General features: G+C 38.2%; 1 pseudogene across 1 annotated transcript; it reads left to right on the plus strand.

Moving 5' to 3' along the window:
- The first annotated feature begins 288 nt into the window (after positions 1-288).
- LOC149210210 (DNA topoisomerase 2-like) lies at positions 289-6434 on the plus strand (annotated as a pseudogene). The gene is made up of 14 exons (XR_016252944.1): positions 289-582; positions 755-920; positions 1013-1198; positions 1294-1449; positions 1567-1689; positions 1935-2059; positions 2156-2344; positions 2434-2620; positions 2731-2780; positions 3041-3466; positions 3601-3803; positions 3903-3958; positions 4046-4136; positions 4409-6434. The product of XR_016252944.1 is annotated as a DNA topoisomerase 2-like (transcript).
- The last annotated feature ends 13018 nt before the right edge of the window (positions 6435-19452 follow it).

Genomic DNA, 19452 nt, shown 5'->3' on the forward strand with positions numbered 1-19452 from the left:
ACACTCATAAACAATTAACATGTTCATTATTTAGCCGCCCTTATATTAAGTTCTCACTTACATGGGACTGCGATCAAGGAGTAAAGTTATATGTTTAAGTTTGTGCGAATAACATTTGTGAAGGTTATAACTTAGGTAATAAATACCATGCACCAAATGATTTATTACTTCATGGATACATATGTATATGTTTCTTCTTTCATAATTTAATATAATAAATACCATGCACCTAAATTATTTATTACTTCATGGATATATATATTTACGCCGTAAGGCGTTTCCCTCTGAGATCCATTCCCCATTTTGCCTATGTGTCCTCCTCTGACGCCGTACGATGAGATGTTAGACGATTACAAACAGCAGAACCGTCGATCAAAAATGTCACTGAGGCGATGCGGTCCGGGTAATGAAGAGCGCGGAGTGCCAATCGCCATTCCACATACCGATATTTCTTCCTCTGTTACTCCGGTTTATTGTGTAAATAATATATTCTTCCACATTCTGCGCTGAAAATGGTGTCAAACGACAAGGCCTCCGTCACGAAGGAGCTCAACGATAAGCACAGAAAGGTAAAGCTTCAAGGTCTCATGTTTTTTCTTTGAATAGTTCCGAAAATGTAGTGTGGATTTTGATTTATCTGTAAATGGGCCGAAAGCCCTGGAATTTGTTTTCTTTGTATATTTTGTAGTCCGAGCTCTATTTTTACTAGGGTCAGCTATTTTTTGTTTTGCCATTCATTCCTGAAATTATGCAGGGTCTCGGTACAAGTACTTCTAAAGAGGGGAAAGAATATTTTAAAAATTTGCAAAAACATAAAAAAGACTTCATGTGGATTAACGATGACGATGGAGATGCAATTGAATTAGCCTTCAGCAAGAAGAAAATAGAGGCCAGAAAGAACTGGCTAAGACATTTTTGAGGTAATGAAATTAGTTTCCATAATGAGTAAATGTTGTTGAATGGAAGACTGCTAATTTGCTCACAATTCTAACATTAATGAATCTAATGGCAGCCGGGGACATATTTGGACCAGACTGACAAGCTTATCAAGTACAACGACTTTGTAAACAAGGAACTGATCCTATTTTCCATGGCTGATTTGCAAAGATCCATCCCATCCATGGTTGATGGTTTGAAACCAGGGCAAAGAAAAATATTGTTTTGTTCTTTCAAGAGAAATTTTGTTACGCAAGCAAAGGTTGTCTCATCTTACCATGAAATTATTTACTCCCTTATCGGCAGTGCTTATCGGACTCTTGGAATTTACAATAATAATGTTGTTTCCTTAAACAGGTGGCTCAATTCTCGGGTTATGTCTCAGAGCATTCTGCTTACCATCACGGTGAGCAGAGTCTTGCTAGCACAATTATTGGAATGGCACAAGATTTTGTTGGAAGTAACAACATTAACCTTCTTGCCCCGCTTGGACAATTTGGTACCAGAGCCCAGGTGAGAAATTCAGGGAGGTAGTTGCTTTTGAATCTTAATGATCTTTACCACTGCTATTTATTCTTACATCTAAATGAAACCTCCTGCCTATGTGGGTCGTTTATGACGGTGGAAAAGACCATGCAAGCGCTCGATATGTTTTCACATGCCTGTCACCAATAACACGCTTTTGTTCCCAAAAGACGATGATGTACTCTTGGATTACTTGAATGAAGATGGCCAGAAAATTGAGCCAACGTGGTAAGTAGTTCGGTATAGAAGAGTGATAAATTGTTGTATTCAGAATTGTGTATAAGTTGATAGGCAGGTACAGAAGGATGGCGAATTGTGGGATTCAGAAATTTCGTATAACCCTGGGGAGTCTTGTACACCAGGAATTTGTGTTATATATATGTTTTATTGCAAGCATGGGTTTTCATTGGTTTTCTGTATGTGGCTTAGATATGTGCCAATTATTCTGATGGTCCTTGTGAATGGAAGTGAAGGAATTGGAACTGGTTGGAGTTCCTTTGTACCTAACTACAACCCAAGGGATATTGCCGCAAATATAAAGCGCATGCTTAATGATGAACCCTTGCAGCCAATGACACCTTGGTACAAGGGTTTTAAGGTAATATTCTGTCCATTATTCAATATAGAGATTTGCAGAATATTTTACAAATTTGATTCAACCGTTGTTTTCACTCTTAATCTTGGGTGTGTTCAGGGTACAATTGAACAAACAGCTGTAAAGGATAATTGTGTGAGTTACACGATTAGTGGCATCATAGAAGAAATTAATGAGACCACACTGAGAATTACAGAGTTGCCCGTTCGCAAGTGGACTCAGGATTACAAGGAATTTTTGGAAGCGTTGATGACTGGGAATGATAAGATTAAAGATCCATTCATAAGGGTGGGTTGCTGTCATTCATACAAATAGGTTACACGTAAGAATTTTTAAATATCGTGAAATGATTTTTAATGAAAATATTTGTCTTCCAGGACTACAAGGAATACAATACTGATACCAGGGTCCATTTTGAGGTGTCACTTTCTGAAGAGAATATGAAGATTGCACTTCAAGAGGGTCTTTTAAAGAAATTCACACTGACTACCACAGTCAATACAAGTAACATGCATCTTTTTGACTCAAAGGGAATCATTCATAAATATGAGACCCCTGAGCAAGGTACATTCCTTAAATTCATCATTATTTGGTTGTCTGGTAGGCTTCAATCTTGTATTTAAATGCATGAGTTGAAGAACGGTTCTAAATGGGATTACCTCATAAACTTGCAGTTCTGGAGGACTTCTATCATATCCGACTGGAATTCTATGAAAAGAGAAAGGTAGGGTTTTTCTGTGCTATCCTCTTTAGCCAGAGCCTTCTTTCTGGCTTAGCATTACCAACACATTTGTTTTCTGCCATTTCTGTGCCTGCCCTCTTTGTCCTACTTTGTCTCCAAGAACTTGTTTTGGCAATGCCTCGTCAAAAGATGCCATGGATTGAAATTTTGAAAGCCCAACAAATTGTGTTTTTGTTTCATATAATGAACAACAAAATTTTGGAATGAACGCTTTTAACATTGAATTGAAATTGTGAATCCAGAAAGTCCAATTGGACAACCTTCAGCTTGATTTGCTGAAATTGGACAATAAAGTTAGATTCATACTGGGGGTTGTAAATGGAGAAATCATAGTGAGCAACAAGAAACGTGCAGAGTTGCTGCTTGAATTGAAGAACGAAGGCTTCACCCCATTCACCAAGAAGGGAAAACCTGTTGAGGCAGCTATTGCTGGGGCAATAGAAGATGCTGAAGAGTCTCCTGAAGACAACATTGAGACAGTAAAGGGTGTTCGTGCTGGAGATTATGAGTATCTTCTATCCTTGGCAATAGGAACATTGACTTTAGAAAAGGTGCAGCAATTATGTGCTGAACGAGACAAGCTTGAGGATGACGTTGAGGAGCTTAAAAAGGCAACACCCAAATCTCTATGGTGGAAAGACTTGGATGCCTTTACAAAGGAGTTGGATGTATGTTCCTCATCTTTTGACACCTTTGGTAGATCGAGATTTGTGTGATTCATCCTGTCTGATAAACGAGTTGCTTCATCCACTCTTATGGCTTTTGGTATATTTGGTTTCTCACTTGTCTGTAATTTTTGTAGGCTCAAGAACTACAGGAGCCCAAGGATGATGAATATGAATTGAGCAACATGGGAAATGATTCTGCCAGAATCTTCAGACAAGTAGGCAAAAACCAGAGAAAAAAATACCAAAAAAACTGTAACTGCTGAAAAAACTGATTCTCAATCAACCACCAACAATCAGGCATCGACTGCCTCTCTTACTACAACTAATGCACAGAATGGTAATGCTGTTTTTAATCAACTGCGATTGAAATTCACTGTTATAAATGTCATCCCTGTGGTTGTAAAAGCTTTGACGTATGCCTGGCATCTATCTGCAGAAATTGCGAAACCCAAGCGTGGAGGCGGCAAGAAAGGGGCTGCGAAAAAACAAATGGTTTGTTTAAGTTGCTTTCTATTTATTTCCGTAGGATCCAATTTATGTTGTTGTTTAACATGGATGATGTGAATTGGATCTTTTCAGGAAGTGGAAAGCGATGAGGACGATGAATTAGATACCAGCCTGCAGGATCGGTTGGCATCTTATAACAATGGCTTATCAACAGATCAATTAGGTTCCTCATCATATTTTTTCTGCAGCAATTGATATTTACTCAAGAGATGGGATAAGATGAGATAATTATATCTATGTCCAACTAATGACCACAAAGTAGGTCAAAGGGACTATTGAGTACAATGATGTCCATAAATTTTGGGAGAACCAAACAGTCTCCTATAAAAAATACAATGCATGAATATAAAACTTTTGTTATTTGGGCACTTCAGTCTCTTCTAATATAAATTTGCATTCTGTAATCTGAGTACTTGTATTTTTTTCAATTTGCAGTTGTTGAGGATCAGGGAAGCAAACAAAATTCACCAACTGAAGATTTTAAACCAAACCAGAAAGAGACCACTAGACGGGCAAAAAAGGCTGCCCCTGTCTACGTTGAGATGTCAGATGAAGATGGTACAATGGAAACCATTCCAGAAGAAGAAGAAAATGAAGAGGGAGAGAAACAACCAAGGAAGGCTGGTGCAAAAGGGAAGGCTGCCAATGGGAGAACAAAGAAGGCCACTATTGCTAGTGATGGTGATTCTGATTTTGGAATTGATGAAGATGACGACACTGATTATGAGGAAGCCATTCCTAGGAAGGGGTCAAAGAAGCGTGCTGTTGCTAAGGCCTCCAAACCCTCGAAAACAAACCCTAACAAGTCTAATTCTACAACTACTGCCCCTGTACCTAGAAAGAGAGGACCCAAAAGGCCAACCCAGGGACAAAAGCTGATTGATGAAATGCTAAAGCCTACTTCTGTTGATGCTGCTGTTGATGCTGTACAACCATCACCTTACAAGAAATCCCCTGAGAAAAAAGTGAGAAAAATGAGACCATCTCCTTTCAACAAGAAAAGTGGATCAGTAATGTCAAAGCTGATGCAGGAGAGTGATACAAGTCCTCCTAGTGCAAATGGCTCTGCTGGATCTTCGTCCAATAGTCCTGAAGAAGTCAACGAAGTCCTGAAGAAGTCAACGAAGCTCCAAAGCCAGTTGGGCGAAGCAGGCCACAGAGAGCGACTCGAGCTCCTGTGCAGTATGCCTTGAGTGAGAGCAGTGATGAAGATGAAGTTGAGATCAGTGATTCAGATTTTGTAGAAGATGATGACTAAAGTAGGAAAGGTTCTCAATGAAGAATGTGCATCTTTTACTTGGTATTCTGGTGGTTCTGATTTCAAAACAGTTGTATCATTAGTGCCTTTTACGGCAAACTTCAGAACGGCTTTTCTTTTAGCATCAATGAATAGAAGATTATGACCAATCTAGGAAAGCTATTTAGCACAATGTACATATTTTACCAAGTATTCTTCTGGTTCTGATTTTATATCAGTTATGGGTTCTTTGGATGGCATAAGTATCTTCTTGCAAGCTTCAAAAATGCTTTTCTTTAGCATCAATGATAGTTGACATAGACTACAATGTTTGTACAACTTTTTGACATCACATCCACATAGAAGCAATGTGGTTGTCACTTAACTGCACTTGTTGGCCTGGTCAGATAAAGTCACAGAGAATATCTAGAAATATCTTGTGGTTCCTTCTACAATTTAATCTTGCTGCTTATGTATCTTTATGGCATGGTCTATCTACAGCACGCAGGCCTCATTTGTTGATGCATTCCATCATTCAACTGCAAATATATTTTTGGTATTGTAGATTGCAAAGTGCAGGCCTCTTAGCATCTTGTCATTAAGTCAGTTCTGTTTCTCCTACGTCAATTGGGACATCAGGTGCAGGCCTCTTAACATCTTGTCATTAAGTCAGTTCTGTTTCTGCTACGCCAATTGGGATATCAGGTGTGCATTTTGGATCTCATATGTGAGAAAAAACTAGTCATTTTTGAATCGCAAATCTCTTGCATAAGATCCAGAAAATGGTATATCACTGTTTACACATCACATCTGCATAGAAGCAATGTGCTTTCCATGTATCTGTGATTCTACACTTATTTGCCTGGTCAGATAAAGTAGCAGGAATAGTTTGCGGAAATATCTTGTTTTATTCCAGAATTTACCATCGCTGCATTTATATTGTTATGGTGTGGGGTATGTAGAGTATGCAGGTCTCATGTGGCTGTGCATTTCATCATTTAATTGATCCTTTTAGCACTCTCTTTTTGGTATTGGAGAGAGTGCTGGCCTCTCATCGGAGAAAGCACTTCTGTAGGAGTGCATGAACTGGCCTTATGAGCGGCATTGTAGTAAGGATTATCTAGTTCGAGGTGTGTATCTCATATGTTAATAGAGATAAGGCATTACGTTATGGAATGGTCTCATGATGTCTTTCACTTGGTGATTCAAGTAATTAACATTAACTTTCAGAGGATGCTTCAGTAAATATTTTTCTTTTGCTTTACTTTAGGAAGGTCACCGCTGTCTTCATTATACTGTAGAAAGCAGGATATAAAACATATTTTATACTGAGTTAGTTTGATTGTGCTAAATTAGATCTTATGGTCCTGCTCTCGTGGAGCTGGAATAATCTCCACAATGTATTTATTTGTGTTTTGATTTAATAAAAGACAGTCGAGCGAGAGGAATTTGTGTATGAATGAAAATATTGCAGAGCAATCTGTGTTACTTCTGTGATTCCTGTGTAGTGTATTCTTAATTTGTTATCAGTTGCGTGCTTTATTTGTTGTGGTTGAATTCGATCAAGCTGCGGAGTCACAGGGGCGCTCTGTGTATGTATGCAAAACTTCGTATACTTCCTGTATCCATATTTACGCCGTAAGGCGTTTCCCTCTGAAGTGAACTCCCCCAAATGCCTTTCTATCCTAATCGTAGCCGTTAGATTTTTTGTTAGACGATTGAACAAAAATCAACCGTCTGATTAGCTGTGTGATTTAATAAATAAAAAATGTTTTAAAATATTAAAAACCTTGAAAAAACGTTTCACCTTTCACTTGACATCTGTGGGCTCACGGTTGAGCTTAAGGAAGAAGTTGCAACTTCCTGATAGCATGCGAAAAGCCCCCCTGATTTTACAGTGTCGTCTGGACTGTATATTCTTGCAAGAATTACTCCTGCCTCATTCAGAGAAAATACCAGAAGGGCTTCGATGACTGCAAAGACTGCCTCGATCTTCAAGGCCGGGAGAAAACCAGGTGGGTAAATGGCGGTGGCTCCATGGATTACTCTGTCGACGAGGTATTGAATCTGAAGAAGAAGACAATTCGAATTGGGTTGGACATCGGAGGAGGAATAGGAACTTTCGCCGTGAGAATGAGGGAGGAATAGGAACTTTCGTCATGTATATCACTATAACACAGACGCTGCTATTCTTTGAAAATACTTTGGACATTGTTCATTCTATGCATGTCTTGAGCAATTGGATTCCCACACAGCTGCTGGAATTTGTACTCTATGATTAGGTGAGGGTTCTGAGAAGAAACTGCAGAAACATGTGAGAGATCTGAAATTAATACACTTTTGATTTTGTTTATCAGGAAACTTTTCAAAGATGCTCAGAAGGTAAAGTTTAGCTTGGTGGCTTTTACAGTACTTCTATTTGAGAAATTTTTAATTTTCAATCATGGGAATATATATGATGCCCTTGCCTGTTTTTAATATATTTGCCACTTTCAGTGTATGGTTCATGTATCTGGGTTTGATTTAGGGCTCCAAGATTTTCATATTCATATTAATATATAAAACAGATCTGCAATTTGAATTTCTGGATTTTCTACCGTGCCATGGTTTTCATTGATATTTGAAAAAATGTGGATGGTTTGTCTGTAATGGTCAAGGGCTGAAATTCAATGGCCATGTTTAGTAGGTGTCGTGCTCTGCAAATTCTCCCAGACTCAGTTGGGAATCTGGCGGGCCTTCGAAGTCTTGTCCTGGGCGAGTGCCGCGCTCTACGGACGCTGCCAGACTCGGTTGGGAAGTTGACGGTTTTCCAAAGTCTTGACCTGGAAGGGTGCCATGCTCTGCAAATGCTCCCAGACTCAGTTGGGGATCTAAAGGGCTTCCAAATTCTTCAGCTGCGTCCATGTTCCAATTTACAGGTGCTGCCCAAAGTTGAGCATTTGAGATCGTTGGTGAAGCTTGATGTGTCTGGATGTCCCAAACTACAATGTAGTGTGGGAGTATTCGAGCAGCTACGCCAACGACTGGGAGAAGGTTTTAGTGAAGAAAACTTGGGAGAAAGCTTCAGTGAAGAAAGTGAGTAGTAAATATAACAACATTTAATAATCACAATCGTGGTCCAGTGGCCACAGTGTTCACTGCTCGCCGAATACAACCTTCACAGATTTGTAATCTTAACCAAAATGAACAAGGTGGATAGCTGCGAGGCAGTTAGTCCCTGTCTCTGTAGATAATTAAAATATCTTGCTTAATGCGACAAGATTTATGTGTAATGTAATTTTACTGAACAAATAAGTTCATATTTCTGATTTCTGATTTGTCAAAATTTGAAATCACATGGAAAATTTTAGGGTGACGCGTTTCGAACCTTTATCAAGGTTTATCACCATCATATAATAAATCTCCACCATGTCCTATAATGAACCTCGATAGAGATTCGAAACTTATCGACCCTAAAATTTCTATATGATTTTTTCAGAAAATCTTGGCTTAAGTTCATACTTCTCCATTGATCCGTTCTCATTTTTGGTCTAAACATATTATTTGATATTTTTGGTCTAAACATATTATTTGATGAATACAGTAATGGCTTTGCTTCTTTGACGAATGCAGTGATGGATGTGCTTCTGCCTCTCAGAGAACCGTCCATACATGCAGCAGTCACAGATCCGTTGTAGTCTAGCTAGATAGGATATATCTTTTTTCCAATATGTAACCTTGCGTGAGATCTTCTGGGTTAACTATTTGTATAGTCTTCTCGATCTCCCATCAAATCTGTAGGGACTACCCTTGCTTACAATCCAACACCATTATGAATCAGTTTGTAATACATATACCAAGAAATTAATTATTATCACGATTCAGTAAAGGATATACTTTTAACTCTTTGCAAATTGACAAACTCACAGGTTTTCAATGTACTTCACATTTGCCATAGACAAGCTGTTAATTTACAAAAAGCACGTGCACCAAGTTACATAAGACCAAGTTGCTTCATACAAGGTTGTCTCTAATTTTATTTTTCAGTATGGAAAAAGTGATATATTCATCAAAAAGAAATTTTACAAACACGTGATATGAGATCAACATATAGATGTAATAAAATACATCAAATATCATCTTTCTCAAAACTATTCTGGCAAATCCAGAAGTATAGACTATCATAACCAGTATTGTGCAGGCATAATGATGACAAGTGAATCAGCAAACCAAGCATAGGAAAAGTAATATGTACAAATAAAAAACACAAAATGGGTTGATAGGATGTCCAGCATGTTGTATCCCGGCAAAGTTCATCTTGTACATATGAGAATCCCTGCAAAGAAATAGTTCTATTCAGAGAAAGTCATCACCCCGGCGTCTAGAATTTGTCCTTCCATCTTAATCTCAATGTGCCGTACGTTCGCTTCAGCATGAAGTCCTTTTTTCGAGAGTCTGCCTCTAAAATGGTTATGCTCTCTTTCTATGTGTTCAATAGATGAACCCGGATAATAAGTCCAGAGTTGTTGTACTTGGAAGAGCCAACCTTGAAGAGTGTAAAATGGTTATGCTCTCTTCCTATGTATGCAATAGATGAACCCAGATAATAAGTCCAAAGTTGTTGTACTTGGAAGAGCCAGCCTTGAAGAGTGGTTTGATAGATATGTGCCCGTCCAAGTCCTCATATATGTGTAATATTGGGATGTTCAAAAATTTTGTGAACCAAAGTAAACCTTAGAGTGACATTACTTCAGCTTAAGTGTTCGTGCCATGGCCAGCACCCCAATGTATCCAGAATCCCTAATCCAGCTAGAAGGCAATCCAGAAACCACATCCGCAAATATGTCTTTGCGATGCTCCATCAAAATAGGCAGCCGGGAAAACCACTGTAGGGGTGGATTTGCAAGAAGAAACCTTCGGCCCGGTATGCAGATATGAACCAGTAGTGTGGGCCGGGCCAGTTTGATGTTTTCCAAAACCCGCAGTTCAGAAATCTGGTGGTTGTTGAAGATGATTTTATTTCTCCATTTCCAGACCTCCCAGAAAAAATATAATGGTAATAACAATATAATGGTATATTGCGCCATGCATATTGCGCTTGCTCTTTGCTCCGCCAGATAAGACATTCTGACAAGGTTGTGAAATGTATCAACAATAAGAGCTCAACAGTCCCAACATCCTAGGTCATATTATATTGGTAGAATCAATTGTTTGAAGTTAAGTTAGACAGATTCTTATGAAGTTATCCTACTTCAACCCACATTTACGTTTCTCTTTTGTCAATGTGATTGTTCAGAAATCCTCGCCATCAGCATATACAAATGTAATTTAACGATCCTATTTCAACCAAGAACCTAAGAACCTGACAGTTGCACTCATGCAGTTTGTATGGAATTTTTTGACGCTTGTCCTCTGGAAACATGTATGTTGTTGTTGATTACAAGACCATGACATTGTTTGTTGGTAAGTTTGAAACAACACAAATATTATAAGCCCAGACTGAAAGAACTTGTTCCAAAGTAAACATAAACATATACCTGAATGTAAAAGCCTTTTATGATCATGAAGGCAAGCAAAACAATAGATGCTACTAATCCAATCCGTCTGATGTCAGGAACTACAACACCTATCAACACTTCAATTCCCTTCATGTGTGTCAAAACAGTGTGAATGCATTAATCATATGTAGGTATAGGTAGGTAAGATGACTAGGACATAGAGTTAAAACTTACATTAACTGTGATGATTACTAAATATAACCCAAGCAAGGTGAGCAAAAATGCAAATGCAGTACTTCGAAAATTGGCCATAAAATGCCCAAGAAGTTGTTGGATGAAAATATCTGTTTTAAAAGGCAAGAAATGGAATGGTTTTTTTTGTTATTTGGATTACCAAAAGAAATGGCTTAGTTAAGATAGCTTATAAATGGAGGCATAAGCTCTGAGGCTCTCATGGTGTCATTTCAATATATTGGCCCTGTTCAAGTTTTGAATGATTCAGAAATTAGCAGATCTGTTAGATAGTGGAGGTAGGAAATTTGTAATTCTTTTTTGTCAAACGTGGTAGCTGATAACAGATGAGAAACAACTTAATCACACACATGTTGTTAAAAGCCTAATACTAAGAAGGCTGGTAGAAGTGGATGATTAAGATTGTTTATAGGTTTAGCCAACAGTTTTATTGGTAACATGCATAGTTTGAACTTTTGGTGATATTGTTTCATCACATAGGCTGACTACAGTTTGGTGAATTGTTACTGGAAATATACTTAAATCAAGATAAAATATAGGTGGTAATACCTAGTTGAATGGAGAGTCCTAGTATATTGGCCCTTTTGAGGATTATTATTTGACCAGTTTGTTTCCTTAGTCTGCTGAGTACATTTTTTTTTTGTTGGTTGGTTGTTGTTGTAATTGGTAAATTGTATAGCTGATTTTCATTGCTTCTTGGAATAACTGGCTTCTTGAATAGGGCAGTGATGCATTTGAGTATGTGAGAGGGGTTTGTAGAACACATTATCTAATGAACTCTTATGTAGAGGCAAAAAGTCTCACTCATAGCCTACTCAGGGCTTTAGATGAGAATTTCTTGTATAGAATGATCAACTTACTAGAACTACTGCTGCACTTTCTTCATCCACAGAAGCCACTTGAAAATGCTTGAAAATAAACTCTCTGTAACGGCCATTGTCAACAAAAATATTTGCAGTGGAGGCCCTCAGCCCAACAACTATTTTAGCCAGCCTCAGAAGGCAAATAGTTGAGTTCAAACATGATGAAAATTTAATTCCCTGTATACAAAAGCATGTATTAGGTGTTGATAATGGCTAGAAATATGAACTGAAGATGTATATACCTCCTTCTGTACAAAAATGAACAGAAGAGGCAAAGGTATAGGGTTCACCTCGAATTTTCTTGCAAGTTCAATCCACTGTAGCATGTGAAAGGAAGTGTCATAGTGCTAAGAGCGAAAAAGAGGGGAGGAAGAAACTAATAATTTCAGAAATTTTAGCTTTCTATCCGTACCTTGATTTGTTCTAATAAAATTAATATTAAATGTTTGATGGCATCCAGGGAGCTATCTGGTAATGATAATAATAATATTATTAGTATTATAATAATAATAACAACAATGGAAAGGTGGGGAAGGAAGAAACTAATAATTTCATAAATTTGGACCTTTTATCCTAGCTTTATTTGTTCTTTAGATCCAGCTAATATTTTGTAGATCCAACTTATGGTGAACCAGCAGCTTGAAAGCCAATTGCAATTCATTCAGCCAACAACGATCTATAAGCATGCCATAGTATTATGTCTATGCATATTCACAATAGTGATTCCACTGTCATATTATTATTCCCCACTTGGACTGAGCGATGACACAAGGGGTTTCTACATGTTGATCGACCATGTAAATTGTATCTTATAAATTAAAATTCTTGTTTTCTAGCATTCTATTTCTGTAGATATCAATTGTGTAGTTGATGGCTTACTTTTTATAAATTCTTCCACAACCTATTATTATTTACAAAAAATTCATTTTCAAAATACACATAACTAACTATTGCAATTGTAACTCATTATCATCCACCCTTGCTTTCAACAATGTCCATTCACATGTCCCTATTCTTCCCCACTCTATACATGTCTCTATTCTTCCCCACTTTATGATGTTCTTCCCCACTCTATGCCTTACGGCGTTTCCTTTGCAACATAAGGTGCAAATGCTAGTTATACCTTTCTTGTTTCATAATTTAACGTAGGTTGCATGATGACTATTGTACAATCATTCACCGGCACTTGATGTATTGTACGGGAACAACTGCCATATGAGTTTTCGACCCGCATAACTTTTGATTTGGTAGGGTTTCGATTCTACAGTTCAACGCGTCTTCTAGAGTTTAATGAGGAACTACCTCGTAAGTCTAAGAGGGAAGTTGATTGTCAATCTTTTATAAATATAAGTTTTCGTAAAGTTGTGGGGGAATAAGAGTCCATTTGTGAACAGAAGGGACACCAAAAGGGGATTCCTAGCCATGAAGGGAGAGAAAGTAGTTTAAAATATTCTAAACAATTAAATATAAGGAAATAAAAAAATATATAGGTCAATATAGAGAGTGGAAGAGTTATGTAGAATGGAGTGAATTCAAAGGAGAGAGATAAAGAAAGAGAGAAGTATCTAAGTAGAAAAATGAATGATAAATTAAGAAGTCAAGAACCCAATAAGAGACGCCAAAAGTGAATGATAAACTAAGAAGTCAAGAACCCAATAAGAGATGCCAAAAAGGTAAAAAGATTGTGGAAAGTGGAAAGGCTTAAGAACTAATTTAGAGCACCATGAAGAAAATTCCATATAGAATTAACAAACCCAAAGAGGAAACATGACACTTGAATGGAATGAGATCAAAACTCCTTTAAAACATTGATACCATCACTTCCACCACTAAAGAAAAGTTTAGAATAGAGTTGAAGATAGTTTGCAAACCTGAGACTGCTCCTTTATGATTTCAGTGCACTTGAATTTGTGTGTTCCATGTTGACCAACTTCCACCTCAGAATGACCACCACCCCTACATGCAACACTATCTACATTCCCCATTTGACAATATTAGTCTACTAAGTTCCTTAACTTTATTTTTCTGACAATGACATGTCTGAAAAGATAGCCACGTCCCACAAGATACACATATGATGAGCTTCTTGAGAAATTATATAAATGACAAGCTACCCTTCCATAACATACTTAACCCAACCAATATCATAATAAGCCATTATCTACCCAAATTCATTCATGATTGTCGTTCATCACCTCCACAAATCTGTGGGCAAAACAAGTTTTTCTTATCTAATCTCTTACGCATTCATAGTCATCAGCTCCATCTTGGCCCATACAAAATAAAAATTTAATTGTAATCATAAATTTATCATCAAATATGCAAAGTCATATTTAGTGATTACTCACATAAAATAAAATAAAACTATGAACAATATATATTTAAAATTTAATAAATTTAAAATTATAGAATATAATTATAGTAATATTATTTATAAAATATAATTATATTAATTTATCTTATATTGAAGAAAATATTAAGTTATTAAAGAATAAACCCAAAATAAATAAATAAATATGAAAAAAATACTATTGTAAAAGACTATTAAAAAGTTTAAAAAATTATAATATCATTGTTAAAGAAAATGAAAATAAAAATATTGTAATTTATAGTGACATTATGACTATCTAATTAAAAAAAAACAAATTACAAATACATTGAATTTCTTTTACATGGATTTTGGAAATAATAATGTGTAATGACCCCGTAAAATCTTGTAATGATAAAAGTTACCATGGTAGAAATTAGTGTGAACTACTAACTAATATTGTTAAAAGATATTATTTTTGGTTATTTATAAATGGAAGATATTTTTATAAATGTTGGCAGTCTCCTAAGGGAGGAGTTGGATAAAGAAACAGTTATGAAAACTGAAAAGGAAAACTAACCCTCAGCCAGGAAAAGTCCTGGGAGGGAAAGTATCCCGGTTCTGTTGGGACAGAGAGGGAGAGGAAAAATTCGGAGTGAAAAGAAAACAAAGGAAAAGGGTTACGTCTGGTGAGGACCAGATAACCTAGGCACTGAGGTGCTGGAGTCTTGCTGAGGGCTGCAGGACAGCTCGGGGGAGAATCCAGTGAATTAATGGATCTCATGTCTGGGTGGATAAGAGCAATTATATGACTACAGGTGAACATCTGGAGCATTAACTTCTGTAGCTGGCGAACCAGGTACGAATTAATCACCAGATTTAGTCTTTTCCTTAATCTATGTATTAGAAATTTAGAAGGAAATGAAAACCAGTTCTCTGTTGCTTATAAAAGTAAAAGTAAGGTTACTGTCAATAATCAGTGCTAAGAGTATGCTAGTGCTAGTTATTAAGCAAGGAAACAGAGACTGTCCACTGTAAACATTACAGGTAAATATAGGAAAACTGATACATGTTATAAGTACTGGAATGGTGCTTACAGTCTATCTGATATAGACATTATCTGATATAAATATAGACATTGTGAGGTAGGCATATGTAAATCGATGTTTATTAACAGGATAGAAATGAATGCCCGCATCTGCATAGCAACTGTGAATATGCTATAAACATAGGAAACTAAAGCAGTTCTAGAAATAGTACTGTGTGAATGGAAATGCATAAAATAAGTGCATATCAAGCTGTGTAACAGCGGAAGAACTCTCTGCACCGAGATAGCCGGGGACTATCCGGAAAAACAAATGAATCTGGGCGATTCTAAAATATCCATAATAAGAAACTAAAATAACCCTGTTGTCATAATGTATAACGAAGCGGTAACCGAGGAGTTAATCCTCTCAATACCCAGAATACACTTTACATTTATACGAATCAGAAGTTATATTAACAGAAAGAATATAGCATAAACTTGGAAACAGGGGTTTCCTTTCTGATGAAGAAATACGTTAAGCTCGAAACCATGAATATTTACATAAGTTTGAACAGTAAATACATGCCATTGCAGAAATAATTATTAACTGTATGCCATAACCTAGATGCATGTGCTCAGAGTATGGGTCGATACCAATATCCATAAGGTAGCATGATGCTTCCGGATAAAAGAACTCCCGCAGTAGAGACACAACCATACGGTCATTGTCCTAAGGAAAAGACTCTTGAATATTACAGGACTGTCAATAAACCCTAAACAAACATTGGTAACAATGAATTTCTTTGAGCTCAAACATGACTGTGGTACGATGCAATACGCATAGCAAAATACACAGGAAAGATTCCAAGAACTGTAAGTGAATTAATGAGCATATAATATTCCATGGACGAACAGATGACTCTATATTAACCGAAACCTTATGAATATCGGCTGTGTATTAAACAAAAATCTAGGGCGACCATGTTCGCATAAAATTACAGACATCAGTTTAAAATCCAGTATTATGAGGAGATAGTCAGAATGTCAGCCTATGGACCGTGAATCGAAGGGTTCCTCCCATGAGATAGTGACCCTTAGCATGTAAATACAATCAGGACTTGGCGTGACACCAAACATCTAGTAACATAGGAATAAAGACCTTGAGAACGCTGGTACCGGCATGGAAGGGCCGACCACATTCGAACCAGGGTTTGCCGGAAATATAACCCTGAAGCATTAAGGAAAACCTTGGTAAGGGATTCCTTCATCTCTTAGAACCGATTCCATACAGCACTCACAAAATATCTTTCACCCTTCAACCCGAAAATCAGTTCATGCTTAAACAGCGATGGGTAAATACCTGGAGAAGCCACGGTAGTCTACCATTGTTGAATGGATATGGTATCGTAGCAAACCCTCGACGCAGTGGAACCAGTCCCTAGCACAGTGGAAGCAGGGGGATTAGTTCAATACACTATACACATGAAATAATATGACCGCAGAACACCATGAGGACTCTATTTATAACCTCAAAACAATCACAGAAGAGTAATACAATTAGCGGTCTTGGTATAGGGTTTAACATTACCTGAAGGAAGTGTCACAGAGCCGGTAGCTGCAGCAAAAGGGCCACCGCCGAGCTGAACAGACTCCACCATGCGGAGAAATGTGCAAATGGCAGCGGAAAAATAGCTCAGCGGCTTATAAACCATCAGTAAACCCTTAGTTGAATCCGAACCCTTGGATCTCCTCTTACCATCCTCACCGTCCATCAACTGGTGCGTAAACCCTAGCACATTATCCCAAGTTTCACGTGGCCTCAGCACGGTAGGTCTGCCACCTGGAGCGGGTAGGTAAGGTAAGAGAGGCTCTGTGCATGGGCTGGCACCGATGACAGGAGTTGACATTAATATAACCAAATTTGTTAAGGTTGCCATATGGACCATAAACCGTATTAGAGCAGAGGTTTCAAATTTGTGGCCTCTGGAGCAGTACTTCCAGCTGCATGAGATTTATTTTATAACATATGTATGAGAAAGAATTAAATTCAGCTAATTGGTTTCTGTCTATTAATTAGGAACTAAAACAGAGACAGCAAGACAATAACAGTCACTAGTGAAGATGGAGGGAATGCAGGGAGCAGATGGCGTTCCTCGGGAAAATCCAGAACTGTGGATACAGCTAGGTGCAGAGACGCGCAGTATCAATTTAGCAATACTGCAAACTATTCAAGAATTGAAAGATGAAATGGCGCGTCTGCGAGAAGACAACGCGCGACTGACAGTGGAACAAGAGAGAATATTAAAGAGCCTATCAGAAAGACAAAACCCACCCTTAGCCAATCCTAGTGCAGAACAGCAAAGGGCAACTGAAGAGCGGAATTATGCACCTAAATTCTCAGAGGAAAAGGAAGATCATTCCGACAATGTAGTGGAACAGCAGACGCCAAAGAGATAGAGAATGGAGTTACAAGGAGAATTCTGGAAAATTAAGCCTCCACATTTTGACGGAGAGCAGGAGGAAGCTGCAGAGGCTTGGTTAATTAACATTAACAAGTACTTCCAGTTATATGAATATGACCCAAATTTGAAGGCGCGGCTGGCCATCTTCCAGCTACAAGGCAAGGCAACCCTGTGGTGGGAGGAAATCAAAATTGTAAAAGGAGTAAGCGAGCAGAACATAACTTGGGAAAAGTTCCAAAATTACTTCAAGGAGAGATATCTAACTGAACGTTTCTACGATGAGAAGGCACAGGAGTTCCATGATTTGCGGCTGGGACAGCAATCCATGGACGAGTTCATCAACCGCTTTACCTCCTTGCTTCGCTATGTACCATATATCAAGGAGGAGAAGGCCAAGGTGCAGAGGTTTGTAAGCAATTTACCAGCCTATATAAGAGAACGTATTGAATTCGATAATCCCAGGACAATGGACGAGGCGATTCGTAAGGCAAGAATCTGTTATCAGCAAAACAAGCAGAAAGGAGACACTTCAAATAAAAGGTGGAATGATAGAAAAAGCAACAGAATTGCTGGTAACAGCAAGGGAAGTCGTGGTAATAGCAGCAAGATTGCTGGTAAAGGACAGATTGGCAGAAATATAGCCAAGAGTACCTTTCGGACTAAACCCAGTGAGAGCAGAATTGGTGAACCACCTGCCAGATCAGACCTTGAAGGAGGGGCCAGACCTCCAGTCCAATGCTGGGGTTGTGGAGGCCCCCACTATGTAAAGAATTGCCCTCAGCGTAAGGGAGGGGATCAGATATCTCAGATCCAAGAAGCATCGACCGTTGGAGAAGTGGGGCGCAGCATGCCAAGAATTAACGCGGCACTGGAGGACCGTCAAGCGGAATACCAGCCAAGCATGGTAGAATTTGAAGGTAAAATTTCCAATCTCTCCATAACTGTTCTTATTGACCCAGGGGCTACCTTAAGTTATATTAGTCCAAAAGTAGTTGAACATTGTAAACTATCTTCCGAAAAATTCAAAAACCCATGGCTGGTACAGCTAGCCACAGGAGCTAAAAGAAGAGTTTTGGCCAAAATAAATAACTGTCCTTTTAGCATAGATGGATAGTCAATGACAGCAAACTTGAATGTGCTTCCTTTGGGGTCCTATGACATTCTGATTGGTATGGATTGGTTGGAAAAGCATTGGTCGTTGGTGAACTACAAAACCAAAACCATTTATTACAAGGATGACGTAGGACATCGGCAAGAATTACAAGGGATTAAACACCCTGTACAAATCCGGCCTATCACTGCCTCCCAGCTGGCTAAATGCCTCAGGAAAAAGTGCCAGATTTATGCTATTCAAGTTGGGTATGCAGACCAGAAAAACAAAACAGCTGCAGTGGACAATATTCCGGTAGTGCAAGAATTTATGGATGTATTTCCTGAAGAAGTACCAAGATTACCCCCGAAACGGGATATAGATTTCATAATAGAGTTGATACCAGGAGCAGCACCGGTGTCACGAGCACCGTACCGGATGAGTGTACCTGAATTGGTAGAATTGAAAATGCAACTACAAGAGCTGCTAGAAAAGAATTATATTCGCCCCAGCGTGTCACCGTGGGGAGCTCCGGTGCTATTTGTAAAAAAGAAATATGGGACCCTCCGTATGTGTATAGACTATCGTCAGCTGAACAAGCTCACGGTTAAGAACAAGTACCCCTTGCCTCGGATTGACGAACTCTTCGATCAAGTGAAGGGAGCAACAGTGTTTTCTAAGATCGATCTGCAATCTTGTTATCATCAAATCCGAATTAAAGAAGAAGACATTGCCAAAACTGCCTTCAGGACACGCTATGGAC

The sequence above is a fragment of the Pinus tabuliformis genome, chromosome 1_2 (genome assembly GCF_031772625.1).
Source record: "Pinus tabuliformis cultivar Carrire ecotype Pingquan chromosome 1_2, CPIR1, whole genome shotgun sequence".
Classification (NCBI taxonomy): Eukaryota; Viridiplantae; Streptophyta; class Pinopsida; order Pinales; family Pinaceae; genus Pinus; species Pinus tabuliformis.